Source organism: Gekko japonicus, unplaced genomic scaffold (assembly GCF_001447785.1).
Source record: "Gekko japonicus isolate JY-2015 unplaced genomic scaffold, Gekko_japonicus_V1.1 scaffold289, whole genome shotgun sequence".
Classification (NCBI taxonomy): Eukaryota; Metazoa; Chordata; class Lepidosauria; order Squamata; family Gekkonidae; genus Gekko; species Gekko japonicus.
The window spans coordinates 336,599-342,440 of record NW_015174282.1 but is presented as its reverse complement, the minus strand read 5'-3'; positions in this window follow the sequence as shown (position 1 = coordinate 342,440).

Sequence of the window (5,842 nt, the reverse complement as noted above, 5' to 3'; positions counted from 1 at the left end):
GGGGAATCACTCTTTTACCTTTTTTAATCACTTTAATATTAGAAACAGAGTGTCCGGGTGAGGGGATCTGAATCCTGCTGTCCATCGCTTTCCATGCTTTAGTGCTTATGCCAAGGGTGTCAAACTCATTTGTTACAAGGGCCAGATCTGATATACATAGGACTTTGTCGGGCCAGGCCATGTGTGTCATAAAATGTAATGCCAGGTAGTAAAGATATTAACTTTATCAAGCACACCGACAAACACAATTAAAGGGGTTTTTATCTTAAAATACAAGCATGCTTAAAACAGTAACACTATTGCCATATTTTATTTAACAGTCTTTGATAACTGACACTTCTCAAACCTCCCCCCCCTTTAAAAGATGCCTACCTAAAATGGAAAGGTGGGGTGATAGTGGGATTTGGCAGTGCAATTTTAAAAATAAAAGATCAAGAAAAAGCACAAGGATCACAGCAGAAACTAAAACTAAAAATATAAAATGTTCTGAGCCTAGGAAAACATGAAATGGCTGGGGATTGCAAGCTCCACCCCAGGTCTACTCAGAATAGCAGGGCTCTCCAGTTTAAGGCCCATTTTTGGCTGTGGGTTCCCAGTTTGGAGTACTCACTCAGGCACATGTTCTCAGGTCCATTCAGCAGAGGCAAGCTGGCTCAAAACATCAGTCCTTTATTTGCAAGCAGACAGATTCAACTGGCATACAAACACTGGAAACTGAAACTCCACTCCATTGAAATACATTGCAGCCCAAAAAAAAGTTGCAAAGAAAATGCAGAATGGATTTTCCATTGAGGTTTCTGGGCCCAGATAGACTACTGTGGTACCAGAACAACAGCCCCCAGAGTGGAATTCCATTCCCAGAATTCATCTGCTACTCCCAGGGATTGTCATTCCACTCTGGGGGCTGCCATTCCATTCACAGAGTAGTCTGTCTGGGCCTAAAGACCTTAAAGGAAAATCCATTCCACATTTTCTTTGCAGCTTTTTTTGTGCCCAGAGGAGCTTCCTGCTGGAGGAGAAACTGAGAAGACAAGGCCCAGGCATCTGGGAAGTTCCGCAGCCCTGATCTCCCTTGGAAGGGTGAGGACAGGCAGGGGAGGGGGGTGGGGAAGAGAGCCATGGGCCTGATTAAAGCCCTGGGTGGGCCACTTCCAGCCTGCAGGTCTTAGGTTTGACACCCCTGGCTTATGCAGTCTTTCACTGTAACTTCCAAAAGCACCGAAGAACTCCAAGGATAATCTCAAGCATGCTATTTGCCTCTTATCTTCTTTACTCCAGCTTATCTTCTTTGCTCCAGACACAATGGGTGCGTTCAGATGTGCCATTTGATCTGGTGTTGTCACGCTTCAGCAATGGATTTTATATGCATGATCACACAGTCAACATCTGCCTCCCATCCCCAGCCATTGGTTTCCAGCTCAAAACCCCTTTAACCCGGAGTATTTTGTTACCAGGTCCCAAAGTGGTGTTTTCTCAGCTCTCCCGTTTAAAGCCGCATTTCCCCCCTGTATGATCGCTCCTCCAGTGTCAAGCCACTTTTGGTTTAAGCCCCCTCCCCGCTCAAAAGCTGCCCGAGGCTTCCGCTTTTTGCCCGCCATTTTTTTTAATGCATTGGCGGTGTTCGCATAGGCAGAGCTCCGCTACCGTGTTTAGAAAAATGACATTTAAACGGTCACTTGTTTTAGCATTTAGATGAGTTTGGGATCTCACAGAGGCCATTTTCGGTCAAACGTTTAAAGGGAAGTCTTTTGTTGGAGGGGTTGGATGTGTGATCGCAATTATCCAGACCAAATATAATCCGGTCAGAACTGGAGCAGTTTAACCCGCTCTCAGCACACTGTCTGACCGCACCCAATCACTACTATTTACGCTCAGGGGGTCTTCAGTATTGGAATCTGCAAGGTCTATAGTGCACCTGCTTGAAGAAGATCAGAAGAACAGCCTACAGAGGACAGCTGAAGGGACTGCTAGTTAGCATAGCTAGTTTAGGGACTTCCCACAACTTCAAATTATGTCCTTCCTGGCTCCAGATTGGCTCTTTTGAGACTTCCTGTCCAACTGAGCCCTCCCCCTTTGTTCCAGTCTCCCACAGCAGTTAGTCAGTTTGTTGTATCAGAGTTTATTTCTTCTTTAATAAATGGAGTTATTTTCTTTAAACAGTTGGTGCTCCATTCCTCCGCCTGTTTAAACTCTGGGCATCTCCTCACCTGCTGAGGCCTGGGTGAAGACAGAGCTGCTGTGCTCCGAACCAAGTCTCTTGGAGCTGGGCATGCCCAGACCTGGGAGAGGAGGCATCACCACACTGAGAGTCAGGTGGGTGGGAAGCCTGGCAATGGTAGGGTTGCCAGCCTCAAGGTGGGGCCTGGGGATCTCTCACTTTTACAACTGATTTCCAGCTGACAGAGATCAGGTCACCTGGAGAAAATGGCTGCTTTGAAGGGTGGACTCTGTGGCATTGTACCATGCTGAGGCCCCTCCCCTCCCCAAACCCCGCCCTCTCCTGGATCCACCCCCAAAGTCTCCAGGTATTTTCCAACCCAGACTTGGCAACCCTAAAATGGTGATGGAACTGCTGCAAAGCTATGTGGAGCTGAACACAGTCCAGAAACTTCATCTGGAGGTGAAGTTGATCATGATGATGTTTATATTTCACCTGCTTTGAAAGAGATTATGTTGGATTCCAATTCAAGGTGTTTTGAAGCTTTAATGGGCTTGGTTCCGAAATATCTCAGGGATTGCCTGCTTCAGTATGAACTGTCCTGGCATCTGTCATTGCTGGGGTTCCCCCTTCATTTCTCACCATACGAAAAAAGCAACATTAATGTCCCCAAGAAGGAGGGCTGTTTCTATTACAACTCTAGATTTGCAGAACAGCCTTCCCTACAAAATTTGTTTGGCTTTCTCCCTACTTTGCTTGGTAGGGAAGGGAACGCTGTCCTTAAAAGACCCCATCTCCCTTTTAATGTGCTTTTGGTAAATATGGTTTTTATTTAATCCTTGCTGTGATATTCTTTTGTAATTTTATTTTGTACCCTAAATATTCAGTAACCAAGCCCATGAAAGAATTAAAGTGTTGTGGTCCCACACCGATGGACTTCATGTTGTGCAGAACTTCAGTACAGAAATGCCTAGGTTTCTGGAACAGAAACCTTTCCCCTCAATGGCGCAGTCCTGGCTGGGCATGCCCAATAGCGGGGAATCATATCTTTCCACTCAGTTCTCCTTCACCATTACAGCAACAAACTTGTGAAACCTATGAGATGTCTTGCTCAATTCTGTTGACCTTCTCTGTTTTGGAGTCCAGTTTATGGCCCTTAGTCCTCAGGGAATATAGTCTGGCCCTTCATTATATAGTTTCCACTGAAACGTTAAGAGTTCTTTAAATTGAAAAGACTTTTTTTATTTTTGCTAGTTATGTTATGGTGTTTTGTCTGCTGAGCTTTTACCTTAACAAAGATTGTACATCATACTAATCATAGTATGTTTGGAAATGAGAATAAAATGTTTTATGAATAAAATATAAATAAATATAAAATAGAACTAGCATTTTTATGATACTTTTAAAGAGAAATCAAAAGTTGTCTAGAACAGGCCGATCTTCAGACCTTTCTGAGAGCCCCTTAGGTCCCGTTCACACGAGGGAATTTGGGCCGGCAGCAGGACAGTTCGGGGGCGGTTCAAACAGCCGCGATCACACCACAACATCTGGGAAGCGTGGTGCTTCTGTCCCCGAACTGTCCCATCCATGCGATAAGGCGCATCAAGTTGAACCACCTACCGAGGTGGTTCATCTCCTTGGTGCGCCTCAAGACGGAAGTCTGATCGCCGGCGCGTCCTTGCGCCGGCGCGTCCCAGACTCCCAGACGAACTGCGCATGCTCCGACATGCGCAGTTCGGCTGGCCTGCCGTCAGCTCTGTGTTTACTCCCCGGCGTCTGATCGTGCCGGGGAGAAACGGCGGCGCGGCCGGGGGATCCGTGGGATCCCGCCGCGCCGTGTCAACGTTGGCGCGGCTTTTAAAAGCCGCGCCTTCAAGCGCCTTTTCCCATGCCGTATGGCAGGGGCCTTAAAGAACTGGCCTCTCAACAGTCAGGGGAGGGTACTCTGCTGATGGAGCGGAGAAGGTGCTCTCTCTGGTCCCAGCCAGCTGTACTTCAGACAAGGTAAATGCCCCCCCACCTCTAGACCTCCAAGTGGAGACCTCATGTTTCCATTTAGAAAACTCTAGGAAGATCTGGTCACTCAGATCACAGAATCCCATGTAACTGCGTCCAGAGATCTTGACTCCTCTGCTAATGATTTCAGTAGTTTCAAAATGGTTTTGCTTCAGGCTTGGACTGCTTCAAGCTTGGACTGAATCCATCCCCTGTTGAGTAAACAAATTGAAATGCTTAATTGATCACTCAAGTGAAATTAACAGTACTTGATGGATGAAAATATTTGTAATATTATCAAAGAACAAAATAAGGATTGATAGCATGTTACTCTTTTCATCTTCAAAGCTTCTAGCAGACATTAATTATAGAGCTTGTTAGAGTCATTCATTTTCGTCAATGGAATCAAGCAAATATAAGGGGGGAAATTCAATATGTTAACGTCTAGCTTGTAGTTACAGAATGTTTTACGCTTTCATACAGTATGTTAAGTAAAGTTTTAAAAATCTACTGTAAGGTTTTTGTAAATATTTATTAAAATGTTTTAAAAACCTTTATTTTAAACAATTGAGGACTTTTTATGATACAAATATTCAAACAAATGCGTTTCTTGGCAAGCATTTTTTGTAGTAATGGTCAATGTTAAATAAACTGCTAAGAAAGTGATTTTTTCCATTAACAATTATGAGGGTTTTGGTTTTTTTTAAAAGCAAACACCACCCAGGAAGCAAAATGAATATGTTATCTATGTGGTACCTGTGTGGTCATTCAATCATGCATGCCATAGTTGTGACTATGAAAATCCTGCCATGACGTTCCTGGTTACACACTGTAAGATGTATTGTTCTGATTTAAAAGTAGCTTACCAATTACTTTTACAAAAGTGTACACATAGCATTTTCAATTTTTTTTACCTCAGGGAATGTATTACATTTCAACATGACTAGCATTGCAACGGATTCATGGAATTTTCTAGGGTACACTTTGTTCATGTGTGGTGCTGTCTGGGTCAATTGTGCTTGACTGTTGTCTTATATTAACTTAGAGTGCATCCTAGAATACCCCCAAACCCCTGTGTACATTGCTGGTAAGATCATTGCTGGTGAGCAAACTGCAATCCAGAGAAGCTTGTCTGCCATTTCGTATCTTCTTATAGAGGAACCTCTGAGAACTGTCTCAAGAATTCTATGGTTCCTAGAAACAGTTTGGAGACAACTTCTGGCCAGTTGATCAGAGGCTGGCTGATGGCTGGCCCTGTGCTGGGAACTGGCAACATCATGGCTCTGTCCTTCCCAGGCCCCTGTGTAGTAGCATCCCAGTCCCAGGTAGGTGATTGTGGGTAGGGGCCTAATAAATGTGATTCTTCCTCCTCACAAAAGAGAATAAAAATTGTGTTGATCGAACCCCTATAAGTATACTTGGAGGGTCCATCATGTTACTTTTCCAGTACGGGCTGCAACTTCTGGACCTATTAATGATGTATTGTGTATGAAGAAAAACATAATCATGTTTTCTGTCATGTGGTTTCTTATTATGCTTTTATCTCACCCCTCCAGTCCTGCAGGCACAGTGTGAGGCTTAGGGCAATAGTCCCTCCCAAATTTGTCCTGGCTCCTCACCTCCTGGTCCCCCTACCCACCCTCGGCCGGAGGAGGAGCAAATAAGCAAGAGGGCACTGGCAGGGCATTG